The 17,725-nt window shown below is 35.1% G+C and overlaps 1 protein-coding gene across 5 annotated transcripts in view; it reads left to right on the forward strand.

Annotated features, from left to right (window-relative positions):
• ARID4B (AT-rich interaction domain 4B) overlaps positions 1–17,725 on the forward strand; it is a 215,696-nt gene that overhangs the window by 27,237 nt on the left and 170,734 nt on the right. Inside the window, exon 1 of one of the 5 annotated variants that reach the window (XM_074222964.1) lies at positions 939–17,231. The exons of the other annotated variants lie outside the window; for them this stretch is intronic. The gene's annotated coding sequence lies outside the window, so the exon portion shown is untranslated. Of the gene's footprint in view, positions 1–938; positions 17,232–17,725 lie in introns of those variants that run through there. 5 annotated transcript variants of the gene reach the window in all.

A 17,725-nucleotide genomic window follows, 5' to 3' on the forward strand; every position in this document is an offset into this window, starting at 1 on the left:
TGGAGTCATTAGCTTCCACCTGCCCAGTTCTAACCTTTTTTAAATATAAATATTTAATTTGTTTTCCAGTTATATACAGTAGTAGTTTCTACCCATTATTTTTTGTAATGTTTTGAATTTTACAATTTTTCTCCCAGCCTCTCTTTCCTCTCCTGTCACCCACCCCCCCAAGGCAGTCTGATAATCTTTACATTGTTTCCATCCTATACATTGATCAAAATTGAATCTGTTCTGGAGAGCTATTTGGAACTATGCCCAAAGGGCAACAAAAATGTACATACCCTTTGACCCAGCAATACCACTACTGGGTCTATACCCTGAAGAGATGAGAAAAAAGGGTAAAAACATTACTTGTACAAAAATATTTATAGCAGCCCTGTTTGTGGTGGCAAAGAATTGGAAATCCAGTAAATGCCCTTCAATTGGGGAATGGTTTAGCAAACTGTGGTATATGTATGTCATGGAATACTATTGTTCTATTAGAAATCAGGAGGGATGGGATTTCAGGGAAACCTGGAGGGATTTGCATGAACTGATGCTGAGTGAGATGAGCAGAACCAGAAAAACACTGTACCACCCTAACAGCAACATGGGAGTGATGTTTCAACCTTGAAGGACTTGCTCATTCCATCAGCGCAACAATTGGGAACAATTTTTGGCTGTCTGCAAAGGAGAGTACCATCTGTATCCAGATAAGGAGTTGTGGAGTTTGAACAAAGTACAAGGACTATTCCCTTTAATTAAGAAAAAAAAAAACCCAGATGTCTTATGGTTTGATCTGGTTACCTCTGAGAATTCTGTTCTCTTTAAGGATATGATTTCTCTCTCATCACACCCAATTTTGATCGAGGTACAACATGGAAACAAAGTAAAGACTGACGGAGTGCTATCTGTGGGGTGGGGGTGGGGGGAGGGAAGCAAGATTGGGGGAAAACTGTAAAACTCAATATCTTTAATAAAAATTAAAAAAAAAATTGAATCTGTTGATAGGAAAATCATATCCTTGAGGAAAAAAATAAAACAATAAGAGATAGCAAAATTATGTAGTACATAAGACAACTTTTATTTTTAATTGAAGGTAATAGTCTTTGATCTTTGTTTAAACTCCACAGTTCTTTCTTTGGATACAGATGGTATTCTCCATCGCAGATACCCTAAAATTGTCCCTGATTATTGAACTGATGAAATGAGCATATCCATTAAGGTTGGTCATCACCCTCATGTTGCTGTTAAGGTGTAAAATGTTCTTCTGGTTCTGTTCATCCTGCTCAGCATCAGTTCATGCAAGTCTTTCCAGGCTTCTCTGAATTCCCATCCCTCCTGGTTTCTAACAGAACAGTAGTTTTGCATATGTTCCATATGTGGCACATATACCACAACTTGTTCAGCCATTACCTGACTGATGGACATTCACTTGATTTCCAATTCTTTGATATCAAAAACAGAGCTGCTATGAATATTTTTTATAAGTGGTGTTTTTACCTTTTTTCATGATCTGTTCAGGATATAGACCTTGAAGTGTGATTGCTGTATCTAAAGGACTACATATTTTTATTGCCCTTTGGGCATAATTCCAAATTGCTCTCCAGAAAGGCTGGATGAGTTCACAGCTCCACCAACAGTATATTAGTGTCTCAGATTTCCCACATCCCTTCCAACATTGATCATTGCCCTTTCTGGTCATTTTGGCCAATCTGAGAGGCCAGTTCTAACTTTTAAGGAATTTTTTTTTTCACTGATTTTTGTACCTCTTCTCAATTTAGCTAATTCTTCTTCTTCTTCTTCTTCTTTTTTTTTTTTGGTATTTTATTTTATTTTCCCTTGGTTCCATGCAAAAAGAAGTTTCAACATTCACTTTTTAAAGCCTCTCTCTGAATCTTCACATTCCAATTTCCCCCACTGAGAAAGCAAGTTTTTTGATATAGGTTAAAAATTTGTAGTCATGAAAAATATTACCACAGTAGTCATGTTGTAAAAGTAACCATAATCACCCCCACTCCTCCAAGAAAAAAAAGTCTTAGAAGAATGATTTTTTTAAAAAAAAGTGTGCTTCAGTTTGTATTTAGACATGATCAGCTCTGTCTTTGGGATGGATAGTATTCTTTTTCATAAGTTCTTCAGAGTTTTCTTGAATCGCAGCATTGCTGAAAAAAGGTAGGTCAATCACACTTGATCATTCTACAATATTGCTGGTACTTTGTATATAGGACATTTCCCATTGCAACTGCTCATGTAAGTTTTTTATTGAGAGCATCCTGTTCATTCTGTCTTATAACATAATAGTATTTCATCTTTTTAAAGCAAATTTTCCTTTTTTTTAAATTTTTTTTTTTTGTAAGGCAATAGGGTTAAGTAACTTGCCCAAAGTCAAACAGCTAGGTAATTATTAGGTGTCTGAAGTCAGATTTGAACTCAGGTCCTCCTGACTCCAGGGCCAGTGCTCTATCCACTGTGTCACCTCGCTGCTCTATAGTACTTCATCCTAATCACATACCACAATTGTTTCAGCTATTCCTCAACTGATGAGCAGGGTCAATCTCTTGATCCTTGTCAACAGAAAAGAGCTGCTATAAATATCCTTTTAAATGTAACTCCTTTTTCTTCCTGTTTTTCATCTCTTCTGTAATACAGACCTGATAATGGCATTGCTAGGTCAAAGGGAGGCATGGTTTTGTAGCCCTTTGGACATAGTTCCAAATTGCTCTATGGAATTGTTGAAACCTTTCATAACTCCTTTAACAGTACATTAATGTCTCATTTTTTTTCTATATCACCTCCAACATTTGTCATTTTCTCTTTCTGACCTATTAGTGACTACAATAGATAGTACCTCAAGAGTCATTCCAACCCGAATTTCTCAGATATAGGCCATGATTTAAATAGATAGCATTGATAACCTCATCTGAAAACTGTTCATATCTTTTGAACATTTAAAATAGTTGGGGAATAGCTCTTATTTTTTATGTGACTTAATTCCCTGTGTTTAAGAAATGAGATCTTTATCAGAAATACTTGTTTCAATATTTTTCCCCATAGTTGCTAATTGTATTTCCTTCCATCCTATTTTCCCTACCCTGATTTTTTTACCTATTGCCTGATCATTCTCCTCCCACAATCTTCTCTTCATTCTATCATCTACTTCCTGTCTCCTTTCTCTCATCCTGTTCCTTTCCTGTTTTCCTCTAGAGTAAGATAGATTTCTATACTCAGTTGGGTGTTGTATATTATTCCTTCTCTGAATTAGTTCTGATGAGAGTATGACTCATTCACTCCTCACCTTCCTCCTCTTCCGTTTCACTGCAAAACCTTTTTCTTGCCTCTTTCATGAGAAATAACTTAACCTATTCTACCTCTTCCTTTCCCTTTCTCCTAGTACATTTTTCTCTCTCCCATTAACTTCATCTTTTCAGTATATCATTCCTTCAAATTCAACTCCCTTATGTGCCTTGTCCATGTATGCTTTCTAAGTGCCCCAATAAATGAGAGGGTTTATTTGAGTTGTCACTCATTTAAGTGCCTTATGATTTGCTTTTCCTCTTTTACCTTTTTAATGCCTCACTTTAATATTGTATTTGAGAAGAGCAAGTTATCTGTTCAGCTCTGGTTATTTCATCAGGAAAGTTTGAAAGTCTTAGATTGCAGCATTTCATAAAAAGGTAGGTCATTTACAGTTGTTTTTCCAGTGATATTTCAAATTTTCTTCTAGTTTTTCATTATTTTAGGTTTTTTTTTTTTTGTTTCTTGATTTCTCAGAAAGTCGTCAGGTTCTGTTTGCTCTATTCTTTATTTTAAGGAATATTTTATTTGCCTCAATGAGCTTTTGTATCTCCTTTCCCATATGACCAGTTGTACTTTTTAAGGCATTCTTCTCCTCATTGAAGTAGTTGAACCTCTTTCCATTTGGCCGAATCTGCTTTTTAAGATGTTATTTTCCTCACTATTTTTTTATATCTTGTTTATCAAATTGCTGACTCAGTTTCTATGATTTTCCTGTATCCCTCTCATTTTTCTTCCATTTTTCCCCTCTTATTTCTCTTATTTGATTTTCAAAATCCTTTTTGAGCTCTTCCTTATTTATATTTTTCTTGGGCACTTTGGATGTAGATGTTTTGACTTTTATCATCTTCTGAGTGAATGTTTTGATCTTCTGTATGATATAGTAACTGTCTATAGTTGAATTTTTCTTTTCCTTCTGTTGCTTGCTTATTTTCCCAGCCTATGGCTTGGTTTTAACTCTTTGATAAGGTGGGTCTCTACTTCCAGGTGGAGGATGCGCTGTCCCAACTTGTGAGGGCTTTTGCAGTTGTTTTTAGAGATACTTCTGGGGAATCCTTCCTATGGTTTGTGAATGGTTATGACTGCTCTCCCTTGCCTGTACCCTGGAATGGAGAGCAGAGTTCCTGCTCTAGTACAGGCAGTAAGCTCTGTTGTGCTTCTGCTCCTCTTCTGAAACTGGGACCCCAGATTGAGACCTCTTTCTGAGTATAAGCAAAGCAACAGAGTACTGCCTCAGGGATAGAAGAGAAACTCCTAATCTGGGGTCTGAGAATTCTGGAAGCTGCTGTCTCTGCTGTTCTGTGACTCCTGAGGCTGCTCCTGATCTGCTAGGGCTAGGTCTGCAGCTGCTGAGGCCGGTGCTGGATTGTGATCCAATCTCACCTTGGTATGGCAACATTTTCCTGCTAACCTTCCAAGTTGTCCTTGAAAATACTCTGGGCTCAGAGGTCTGGAAACCACCATCACTGCCACTGATTCAGTTGTTCAGCTTCCCGTTACTGGATGACTGTGGAGTGGGTTTGCTGTGGTGTATCTTGAACTGCTCTGCATTCTTCTCTCATCCTGGTGTAGCAGACTCTTCTTACTGATTTTCTAAGTTGTTTAGAAAATTGTTCCATTCAGCCTTTTTGTGGGTTCTGCTATTCAAATTTGTTTAGAGTCATTGTTTAAAGGTATGTGAAATGGTTCGGGTTACTCTGTCATTTTGATGCTGCCTCCCCAATTATACTTTTTTAAGAAGGTCTTTCCTTAGTGAATTTTTGTAACTATTTTCCATTTGGCTAATTCTGCTTTTTAAAAAGTTCTTCACTTAAGTGAATTGGTGTATGTCTTTTTTTCACTTAAACAATTTTACTTTTTAAGGAGTTCTTTTCTTCATTGGATTTTTTGTGCCTCTTTTACCATTTGGCCTTTTTTGTTTGTCAAGTGTTACTTTCTTCAGTTTTTTGTGTGTGTGTGTGTGTGTGTGTGTGTGTATGTGCCTCCTTTACCAAACTGTTGACTCTTTTTTTAAATGACTTTCTTATGTTACTCTGTTACTCTCATGTCTTTTCCCAATTTTTCCTCAGCTTTTTTATTTGGTTTTTATACTTGGTTTTGAGGTGTTCCTGGAATTCTTTTTGTGCCTTAGATTAATTCATATTTTTCTTTGAGGTTTTTGGATTAAGCAGTTTTGCTTTTGTTTTCTTCTAAGTTTACATTTTGATCTTCCCTGGCACCATAGTAACTTTCTATGGCCATGCTCTTTTTTTGTTGTTGTTTGATCATTTTTCTAGCTTATTTCTTGACTTTTAACTTTATGCTAAGATTCAGCCTTGCTCCCAGGGTGGAGGGTGTATTGTCTCAATCTTCAGGTTTGTTGTTTTTTTTTTTGTGCAACTATTTTCAGAGTAATTTCTGGGATGGTCTGTAAGTTTTCAGTTCTTTCCAGGTATGATTTCCAGGAATGATTTGTTTGTAACTCTTCTGACCTGTACCTTGGATTGTAAGCAACCACAAGCATTCTTTTTTTGCTCTAGAACTTTGACCAAGGTCCCAGCTTCCTTGTGGCCACAAACTCTGTTGTGCTAATGCTCTTGGGGCTGTAATCCAACTATAGAGTCCTGCACTAAGGGCTTGCAACTGTAATCTCTTTCTGACCAGCTGTCTGATCCATTGTATATAGACTGAGAACTCTGGAAACCATCAACATTCAGTCACCTTAAAAAACTGCTGCTGCTTTACTGGGTGTCTGTGCTTGTGTGACCTGCACTGGAGTAAGCTATATTGCACCTCTGTGGGACAGACCTTTCATGCCAGTCTTTTTAGTTGTCTTGTCATTTTGAATTTGCTAGAAAATTGTTTCACTCTGACTTTTTGTGGGTTGTGCTGGTCCAGATTTTTTTGATTTGTTGTTTTAAAATTTTTTTGGAGGAGAATTTAGGAGAACTTAGGCAAGTCTCCCTGCCTTTTCTCCACTGTCTTAAATCCCCTTCCCACTATGTTTCTTAAAATAAAACTCTGATAGCATTTTATCCACAGTAGACCTACTTTCAAAATTGGAATCTATCCTCTTGAACCCTGCTGCTGCTTTATCAACTAAGTACTATAATATTCTTCAGTATTGTTTTGTCCCAGAGAACAGAGAGGGAGAGGGAGAAAGATGGAGGCTTAGCCTTTTGGTAGAATAGTCAGAACATAAACAGTTATCAATTAAGTTTGCCATTTTATCTGAACATGGTTTGTTTCATCCCAAAACAATTATAATAGTAACATCAAAGATCACTGATCACAGATCACCATAACAGATATAATCAAAATGAAGAAATTTGAGCTATTGTAAGAATTACCAAAATGTGATACAGAGGCACAATATGAGCTCTTGCCTTTAGAAACTGACACATATGGACTTGATAGAGATGGGTTGCTTCGGGTCTCCAGAAGAAAAACAATATTTGGGAAGCACAGTAAAATGAGGCAAGCCTATGCTATGTTACCATGGTTAAGTCACCTAATAATATCAGTGCCCCAGGCAACTCACAAAGATTATAAGCAATAATATTTTTTCCTTTTTTCTGGTTTTCTAATTCTTTTGCTCTTTTTTTTCCTTCTCAGTTAAGTGGTCACTTTAAATATTTATTCCTTTCTTCATTTTCATTTTGTTTTGACATGTTAAAAAATTCTCTGCCCCTTTTTTAAAAAAAGGATTTCTTTCCCCCATTCCTTTTTTTAATCATTAAGATTTTTTTTTACTTTCTATACTTGATTACTGTCTATTCTAGACTAATGTAGACTGATTTCTTTGATTCTCTTTACTCCTCTGGACTGAACTCTGTCATGTCTCCAGGAAATCTCATCATCCTCCACATTTGCATCATCCTTAATATTAACAACTCTTCAGTACCTGTAGTACCCTTTTTCTCCCTTTGAATTAGAAACTGGAAAGCAGAGCAAAGGACTCTTCCCAAGGACACTGTTTAAGAGATTCCCAGGTTAGCCATCTCATTATTTATCACCATCCAAACTTCTTTGACCTGTCTCCATCATCTCTTTTACCAGGTTACCTTCTTCTTTCTTTTGCCTGTGTGTGTGTGTGTGTCAGAGAGAGAGAGAGAGAGAGAGAGAGAGAGAGAGAGAGAGAGAGGCACTGTTTTTAATATTTGAATCCATAATGCTTACCATTGTGCCTGCCACATAGTAAATTCTTAATAAAATATTTATTGACTAAGGCAGTCTGCTTAAGTAGAATAGGATCTTAGACCTGAACCTGAAGAAACCTGGAACATCTAATTGAATTATCTCATTTTATAAATGAAGAAATTGAGGTTCAGAAAGATTAAGTAATCTGTTCCAGTTCACATCAGCATCTCTATTTGAAGGCAAATTCTGGTTTCAGGACCAATATTTTTTTGATTATGCCAGAGATTCTTAATCTTTTTTTATGTCCTGCTATGCCTCTGGCAGTTTGGTGAACCTTATGGACATTATTTCAGAGTAGTGTTTCTAAATGCACAAAATAATACAAGATTACAAAGAAAAGCAATCATATATTTTGCAGACCCACCCCCTCCCCCACTCCATGGAACTTCCTCTTGGTGCTAGTTTACAAATGTGAAGCAATCTACACTGATTAAATTACAGGAACAAAACAAAACTAAAACCAAAATAATTATTTGCTTTATATGTACTATTTATCATTGTCTTTTAAAATAATCTGAACAGTTTTAAGGTTAATGTCACAGAGATCAATTAGCTCTTAAAAATTAAAGTCTGACATAGTCACTATTTGTCATGACTTATGTTTTTATGTCATAGTGATTGTCTAAAATGTTTAGATGTGATGGTTTATTTTGTTTCTCTGACATGGAACTTTTCTTTTGTCATATTTCAGTTCTAAGTTTCAGAATTTAAGATCTTCCTTGTAAAGAATTTTACTGTCACCCCCATCCTCCTTGCTTCTCTTGTGAATTGGAACAGACTTCCTTGCTTTCTAAATCTATGCTGGCTTTCAGGTCTACAGTACTATCTTCTTATCTTATCTCAGATAACTACTGTTGACTGACAACTAAGAGATACTGCTTATAATAAACAAAATTCTTGTTTGGAATCTGATGAGGTTGAACTTTCATTTGTGTACAGACCTAACTAGATATTTTTCTTTTTTGTCCCAGTTGATATTTTATTTTTCCAGTTACGTGTTATGAAAGTTTTTCAACATTAACATGTATATGCATAGTCATAAGTTACATAATTTTCTTTGACCTACTCCCCTCCCTCGAAGTTGAACAATCTGGTGGAAAAAAGTTCTGGAATTTGCAATGAACAAAATGTGTTTTTTTACATAGTCATTTTTTTTTTAATGGGAATCTCAGTTAAATTGTTAGCACTAGTTCCTTTCTCTCTCAGTTGTCTCTCTTAAATTCTAAGGTTAAATGTTTTTGAAATGAATTGGGAGGAGTTCTTAATTAAACAGGTGTCTTTAAAAAATGGTTGAAGTACTTTTGTAGTAATATACTGTATCAACACTGGCTGCCAAATGATAATTCAACAAGTAGGTGGCCAAGTACAGTAACTGCTTAAAATGTAGGTCCAATTTTACGAATATTTAAGGCAAATTCATTGAATTTTTAAAAATTTTCAACCATACAAAAACCAAGAGTAAAATGAGCGTTTCAATATACATGTATAAATAAAGAGGATTGTATATGAAACTGAATCTCTTATTTAGGTACAGCTTGCTTTTCTTTTTTAAGGATATAAATTCACATTAATTTTCAAAACTATCAGATTTTGTCTGTTCTCTTCTGTGCATTAAAAATAAATGACTCAATAACCTTTTATCTTTTTTTTTGAACTACCCTAACCTGTAGCCCAATTCTCTCCTACTTTGCTAAAATGGAAAGCAAAAGGAAAAAAAAAAGTCTCATAACATATGTAGTGTTAAACCAAAAAAAAAATTTCATATTATCTTTCTGAAATTGTATGTTTTATTCTGCTCCTGTCATATGAGGGGTGGGGGCTAGGTAGTATGCTTCATAAATGGTAGGTCCTCTGGAATTCCTGTTGCTCATTGCATTGATTAGAATTCCTTCAAAGGCATTTTTCTTTACAGTATAGAGTTGTTATTGTATAAATTGTTCTGACTACATTTCTTTACTGGTTTTTCTGAAACTTTCACTTTTTTCATTTCGTATAATACACTAACATTTCATTACATTTATATGTATGATAATATATATTCAGCCATTCCCAATTTGATGGACATTTCCCTTTGCTTCTAGTTCTGTAACAGAAAGTTATTGTGTGAATGGGTCCTTTCACTTTTTTTTTCATATGGAGTGATATCACTAGGTCAGAGTCCATGCACTGTTTAGTAACATTGGGGCAGTAGTTCTAAATAGCTTTCCAAAATGGCTAGACCATTTCACTGCCCTATCAGCGGTTCATCAATATGCATGTTTTCCTCTCCTACAAAGGTCTTGTCTTTTTGCCCAATCTGAATATGAGATAGAATTATAGAGTTGCTGCTTTAGCTTGCATTTCCTCCAGTTAGTAATGATTTGGAACATTTAAATATATATGGTTATTGATAGCTTAGATTTCTTTCTTTGAAAATTGCCATTTTCATTTGACCAGTTACTTTTTAGGAAATGGCTCTTATAAAATTGAATCACATTTGTGTTTATTAATGTGTGTATGTGTTGTATTTTGGATAAATAAAATTGATGCAAAGATTTTTTTTTTGTTTGGTTGTTTCCCTCATAATCTTAACTGTATTGGTTTTTTTTTTGTAGAAAAGCTTTTTAATTATATATAATCAAAAACGTACCTTTTTCTCCTTTGTGATCTTATCTGTCCCTTGTTTGGTTGTGAATTCTCCTGTACATAGATGTGAAAGGCATTATCTTCTCTAATTTGTTTATGATGTGACTATTGATATATGTCATGTAAATATTTGGTGCTGATTTTGGTCTGTGCTATGAGGTTCTTATTCATATGCCATACCTAAAGTTTGCCAGGCTGCTTTCCATTTTTCCCAGCAGTTTTCTCCTATCTTTTTGATTTTTATATTTATCTGTTGCTTTTGTAAGTTAGTATAATTTATTCTTTTTTAATTTATTTTTATTAAAGATATTATTTAAGTTTTACAATTTTCCCCCCAATCTTACTCCCCCCCCACTGAAAACAATCTGTCAGTCTTTACTTTGTTTCCATGTTGTACATTGATCCAAATTGAGTATGATGAGAGAGAAATCATATCCTTAAGGAAGAGACAAAAAGTCTAAGAAATAACAAGATCCGGCAATAAGATATCTGTTTTTTCCCCCCTAAATTAAAGGGAATAGTCCTTGAACTTTGTTCAAACTCCACAGCTCTTTATCTGGATACAGATGGCACTCTCCTTTCCAAACAACACAAAATTGTTCCCAATTGTTGCAGTGATGGAATGAGCGAGTCTTTCAAGGTTGAACATCACTCCCATGTTGCAGTTAGGGTATACAGTGTTTTTCTGGTTTTGCTCATCTCACTCAGCATCAGCTCATGCAAATCCCTCCAAGCTTCCCTGAAATCCTATCCCTCCTAGTTTCTAATAGAACTATAGTGTTCCATGACAGTATAATTTATTCTTATCAATGGACTTCTTAATAAACACTTAATAATAAACTTCTTTAAAAAACACGTCTTTTTTAATTAGCACCAAGTACTTTTGATTTTTATTGCTTTTGTAGTATAGTTTGAGATCTGGTATTGTTAAGCAGTTAGTGTGGGACCTGGAATTCATAAAGATCTGCATTCAAATGTAGTGTCTATCTAGGCTGTGTAACCCCAGGCAAATCACTTAACCTCTGTCTGCCTCAATTTCTTCAACTGTAAAATGGGAGTACCAGCACTTACTTCAAAGGGTTGTTGTGAGGATCGAATGGAATATTTGTAAACTACTTAATACAGTTATTGATATATGCTTGTTCCTTCCCTCCCTTCACATTCTCTTCTTCTCACTCTCACTTCTCCCTCATATCTTAAGCCACTATCAAATCTTGTTTTTTCCTACCTTTATAACCTCTTTCATAAACATACCCTTCTCTGCACTCACTGATTTCTCTAAGTTAGTCCAGCTAATATTTGAACAAGAACTCTTCCTTCAGTATCTGAAAAATCCAGCTTCTATTTCAAGTCTTAGTTATGGAAGACTCAATGCTTTTTGAGATACTACCTCTTTAATCTGTTTCAGCAAAGTGAAAATAGTTTAAGAACATGGAATCTTCATTGCCTTTTTGTTTTTGTGTTCCTAGTCCAGTGTAGAGCCTTGCACTTAGAGTAATAGAGTACTTAATATATATTTTGAGTTGTGAGTACTTAGTGTATATTTTGAGTTGTGATCTTTCCAGTTTTGTCCTCCTGATATCTGTAATATCCATGAAGTTAAATTTATTTCACAAGATCATAGAACTAGAATTGGAAAGAACCTCAGAGGTCATCCAATTGAACTCCCTCATTTTACAGATGAGAAAACTTCTGAGGCTCAGGAAAGCTAAATGATTTGTGTAGGGTAAATGAATTAGTGAGCCCCAAGCCTGGGGGCCATTGCACCATGCTACCTCCTTGTTTATTATACATGCCCTGAGCATTTTTATTTAAAGAAATATGAGGACATGATTACTTTTAGCAGTCCTCTTCTTTGACATTATCTTCTGTGAATTATGCTTCTTTTTGCTGGTACTCCTTGTCCTGGAATGTACTGACTACTTTTTGTGATGTCTAACTTAGCAGACATTTAAAAGATTTTATAGCGTTCTTTCTAAATGGGAAAATTCCAAATAGTTAATAGACTAGAGCCTCACACTTGGAGTCAGGAAGATCTGTCTCAGATACTGGCCTCAGACACTAACTATGTGGCTCTGGCTATGTCACTTCTCCCTCTTTGTTTCAACTTCCTCATCTATAAAATGAGCTGGAGAAGGAAATGGAAAACTATTCCAGTATCTTTAAAGCAGAAACAATATTATTTATGTGTACCTTGTATTAAGCGAATCACTAAACATTTATTATGTACTTGATATATGCAGAGCCCTATACTAAATGCTCAGGATACAATGAAAGGCAAAAATACAATTCTTAACTCCATAGGGCCTTGCATTCTAAAGGGGAGTGACAGCTTTTAAACAAATTGGAAGAGATAAGAAATATACAGGGTAGATGAATGTCACTCTGAGAATGGAAACAGCTGGGGGTAGGGGTGAGGTTACAGGTAGGCAGGAAAGGCTTACTGAAGTAGGTAGGATTTGAAATTTCTTGAAGAAAATCATGAAAAAACTAAGAGGTAGAGGTGAACTGGTAAGTGTTCCAGGTGTGGAGGCATCTAGTACAAAGGCAAAGAGAGACAGAAGATAATATTGTGTTCTAAAAAAGTGGAAGCAGGCCATTATTCTGTAATATGGAGTACCTAGAGAATAAAGTATAGTAGAAGACTGAAAGCATAAAAGCAGGCTAGGTAATGAGAGCTTTAAAAGCTGAACAAGATGCTACTTAATCTTTGAGGTAATAAGGAGCTAGTGGACCTCATTTGGGGAGAGTGGGGAATGACATGGTCAGATATGTGCTTTAGAAAACTCACCTTGGAAGTGAGATTATTCAGAAGGCTATTCCAATAGTCCAAGCAAGAAGTAATTAAGATTATGGCTATGTGAGTGAAGTACATGAATGAAAGAGATTTTGTAAAGGCAGAAATGACAAGATTTGACAATGGTTTGGATATGTGGGATGAGTGAGAAGTTGAGGATGAAGGGAAAGTGCCTAATATGTGCCAGCTACTGTGCTAAGTAATCTACAAGTATTATTTCATTTGATCCTCATAACAACTCTGGGAGGTAGATACTGCCATTGTTCCCATCTTACAATTGAGGAAATCGTGGCAGAGGTTCAGTAGCTTGTGTAGGGTCACGTAGCTTATAAGTGTCTGAGGCTATATTTGAACTGGAGTCTTCCTGTCTTCCAGTTGTGAGCCTGAGTTATTAGGTGAATGGTGGTACTCCCAAAAGTATTAGCAAAGTTGAGAAACTCCAAGGAGAAGATTGGAAGTGGATGTTAATTTCTGTTTTAGACATGTTGGATTTAAGAGACTTGGGAAACATTTAGTTTAAAATATTACCTAGAGTTCAGGAGAAAAACTAGGACTGGTTATGTAGGTCTGGGAATTATCTGCATAGAGATGATCATTGAAACCATAGGAGTAATTAGATGATTATAAATGATTAGATCATCATTTCAGAAAGTGGAGAGGAAAGAGAAGAAAGTCTAGAAAAGATCTTTTGAAGGACATGAATGGTTGGTGGAAATAACATAGATAAAGACCTAGCAGAGGAGATAGGAGCAGAACCAGGAAAAAGTGGTGTCATGAAAATCTCATGAGGAAAAAAAACATCCAGGAGAAGGTGATCAGCAGTGTTAGATGTAATAACTAAGAGTCAAGAAAGGATAAAAATTGAGAAAAAGATTTTAAGATTTGGCAATTAAAAGATCATTAGTAATTTTGGAGAGGATAATTTCAGTTGATTTATGGGGTCAGAGGCTTGCTGAAGAATATGGAAGACTTAAGGGAGAGGAAATGAGGGGAAAAGTTGTAGAGGGAAAGGTTACCATGACCAATGAATCAGGGGACAGGAGGATGTGAGAGAGAAAAAGTATTTGGTTCTGGACACAGTGTGCAGCAGACCCATATCTCATCAATGCCAAAAGATGGAGTGGGATATGAGATTTAAGAGGGAAAAAAGTTGTTCTTCCTAGGGCAAGCATTCCAAAGGACATATGGAAAGGACAAGGAGTTCTCAAATGGAATCTAGAGTACAGGTGGCTAGCTATGATGAACTGTCAGGTTGAGGAAGGGAAATGGAATCTGACTACAACAGTAGTTAGATATTCAGAATCACCACAATAGGGCAAGTGTAGGAATTAGGAGTGTGTTTAACTATTGAAGAGTGTGTCCATATCAGTTGTTAGAGATTGTTTGAGGAAGGCATATGTTTTGACTTATTAAAGTCTTCCTTGAGGTTTATTTTGGTGCCAGTGTGGTGATACTTTATCTTGTGAGACTTCAGGAGGTCTGCTGTATAGCAGGCAAGTTCAGTCAGAGGTATGGAAATGTTTTCAGATAGCTGGGGCTCTTTGCTTACTTGCTTAGGAGAAAGCTCAGAGGAGCAGGACTTCTTCCCAGAGAATGTTGGAATGCTAGAGATGGTCTTGCAGCAGGAAACTACTGTATCGACTCCCTACCTGCATATTGACAGGAAAGAAGGAGTAAAGGCCCAGGCAGAGGAAAGAAGAAACATTGTTTCTCAAGGCATTTGGCTCTTATTTTGATTCTTATATAGATTTATAAAATATATTGTTACTCATGTTACAGAGGATGAAGCTATATAGAAAGATTCTATGTAGAATCTCTTAAGTCCTTCAATCTTTTTTTTTTTAAAACAACTTTATTAGAAAGTCAGGCATGACTACATTGGGTGGGGGGGAGAACTTAGTTCCCTTTTAGTTTGGTACAAATCTGTCAGAGACTAACTTAATCGTTATGTTATTCTAAGTATCTATGCTGAAAGAGAAGGAAATTGAAAAGAGAAAGATCGGGCATGCTTTTGAAAATCTTTCTGACTTCTGCTAAAGCGTTTCAGAAGAAAGACAAATATCTATAGTCAAGATTAAACAGGGAACAAAGTTTAGATTAGAGTTAATTAAACTGAACCATTCCTAAAACATTCAATCCCTTTTTGTTAATTTTCCTAAAGTCGTTCAATCCTTTATTAATTTTCCTAAAATCATTTATTTCCTCTAAAAATTCCTTTTCTTCCTGGTCAAAGGTGAACTCAGTGCTTCTGTTAATAGAGTTAATTAAAAGATGTTTTTAATTCCTAATTTGATCAATATGCTAATTAGTTTCAATAGATCCTGAACTGATCTGTTCTGATCTGAACTGCCAGTTTATAAATAGTGAGACCTTGGATAAAGATTTTATACAAGGAAACCAGCCTCATGGCTTTTACAGTGAAAGACTAATAATGTTTCCATTGAACTGAGTCTAAAAGACTAGATACTAATATAATATTTTCTTAATATTTCTAAGAGTTTGGGCAGGGGCCAAGGGAGAAGCATAGTATGCTTTCATATGGCAAGAAAATGTTGAAAAATAGAGCTCATGAATAAAAAAAGCTCATAATATCACCAGCACTTTATTCAACTGAAGTATTGGGAGACAGTGGATATGACAAACATCTAATAATAACATCACAAAAGATTAAATTAGCTGCTAATATGGGAGTCATTTCTGAATTGACCACTTGTTATATCTGAGATCAAAATCAATATCAAATTTGAAGGAAAAACTGAAAAAGAGAGAAAGATAAAATACAATGGAGACAAATCTAAGTTTATCAGTTTAACTAAAATGCTTGTGCTAAATAATAGGAACGAATAAAATAACAAATTGAAACATAGTATCACTATTTTTAAAAAGGAAGCTCTACTAACAAAAATCTTGTGCTACAGTGAAGGGATCAAAAGACCTTAGAAACCTTTGGTCATCACAAACTTGATCCCTTACCCAAGAAGACTGATTTAAAAGCCAAAGATGGCACTAATTTAGAATAGAAACAAGACTTGTAAAACACTACTTGGGGGAGTGGGGAAAAAAATTGACCTGAATCCCTCATTAAACAGCAGAAAGCTGTGGAACAAGGAAAAACATTTGCAAAAAATAACTTGACAACTGACTTAGTGGTTACAGATTATTTCAAGAGCATTTCAGGATGAAACTGGGAAAAAAGCTATGACTAGACAAAAGTGGAAAAGATGCATGAAGATTTTTTTTAACTAACTTTTTTCTGTTAATGATAGAATCTCTTCATTTGAATTCACAAGCTTCACTAAGGGAAAAATGGAAGAACAGCTGGTCTAAACTAAAAATATGCAGAGGAGGTCCTTGTTGAAGGTTATAGACCATGGTTATAAGAGCATTTAGGGATCAATTCTCTGGGTATCAAAATATAGAAGGATACAAAAGTATTGTTTAAAAAGAGTTCTGCATCACAGAGTGTTTAATACACTATATGCTCATTTACTATCTCTGCAGAATTGTTATGAGAATAACTACACAAGCATTGGGCATGCTTGTTGAAAACATGAAAAGGAAGCAACCAGGTTTTCACAAATAATTGTTCATGCAGATCACATCTTTGCAATAAAACAATTACTGAAAGGTATAGAGAAATTGCATCACATTGTATTAATTAGTTTTAATTGTAACAAAAGATTTGATTTTAATAAAGCAAAATACCACTAAAAAGGCCATCTTCCAATAGTGAGTTTAATGCTTCTGTAAAATTAAAGAAGATTCTTTGAAATATGTGACAGCAAAGATCACTGATAACTCTCTGACCATTAGTATCAGTATAATGACCTTTGCTTGCCAGAAGTGTTGACCACTGTTATGGAAAGCTATCCAAAACATAAATGAAAGAGATATTTTCTTTGGATGTAGTTTGTAAAATACTTCTTTTTCCATATGACTTTGTATGATAGCTTCAAACCTCAAAAGAATTCCAAGCCTCTTAAATGAGGGAAGTCTTCTTAAAGAGCTTTACTTTCTGTTCAGGAAAAACCTAGTTAATGAAGAATACTTGTTTAGACTATGAAATACAAGAGTGCCAGGTCTGGAGTTAGGAAGGCTTGTCTTCATGAGTTCAAATATGACCTTAAACATTTTACTAGCTGTGTGATTCTGGGAAAAATCACTTAACCCTGTTTACCTCAGTTTCCTTAGCTGTAAAATAAACTAGAAAAAGAAATGGCAAGCCACTCCAGTGGGGACATGAAGAGTTGAACATGCAACACAGTTGGATAGGCAGCTAATAAAGATTGCACTTTATTTGGATTGCTACTGCAAATGGAAAATAAACTGAACCAAAAAATTGCAGAGGAAGAAGGTGAGATAAATCTTTTTTTAAAACCATTTTCATTAATATCCTTTGTTTTTATATTACCTAAATTCTTTCCCTGTATCCCTTCTCCACCCTCTTCTTCATTTTATGTTTTAAAAAAAGAGAGAAGAAAGCAATTGGCAAAAATCAATCTGTAAATCAAAAATCTGAAACTATTTCTATGTTCCACACTTCTAAATCTCCTATCTCTGCAAAGGAGTCTGATGGGGGTATCTTCTCAAATTTCTTCCTTGGAGGGTTGTACTGTAATTTTGTAACATTCTACATTAGTTGCTTTTTTTTTTTGGATATTCTTTCCATTTATGCATTAGTAATAATTGTGTATATTTTTTTGATTCTGTTTCATAATTCCAAATTTCTTTCCAAAGTGGTTTTTACTGATTCAGAATTAAATGAACAGTGTCCTAGTATGCCCATATTCTTACATCTTCTCCAATATTTATTCTTCTCACTTTAATTTTACCAATTTTTTGAATATG

The sequence above is a fragment of the Macrotis lagotis genome, chromosome 2, assembly GCF_037893015.1.
Source record: "Macrotis lagotis isolate mMagLag1 chromosome 2, bilby.v1.9.chrom.fasta, whole genome shotgun sequence".
In the NCBI taxonomy this organism is placed as follows: Eukaryota; Metazoa; Chordata; class Mammalia; order Peramelemorphia; family Peramelidae; genus Macrotis; species Macrotis lagotis.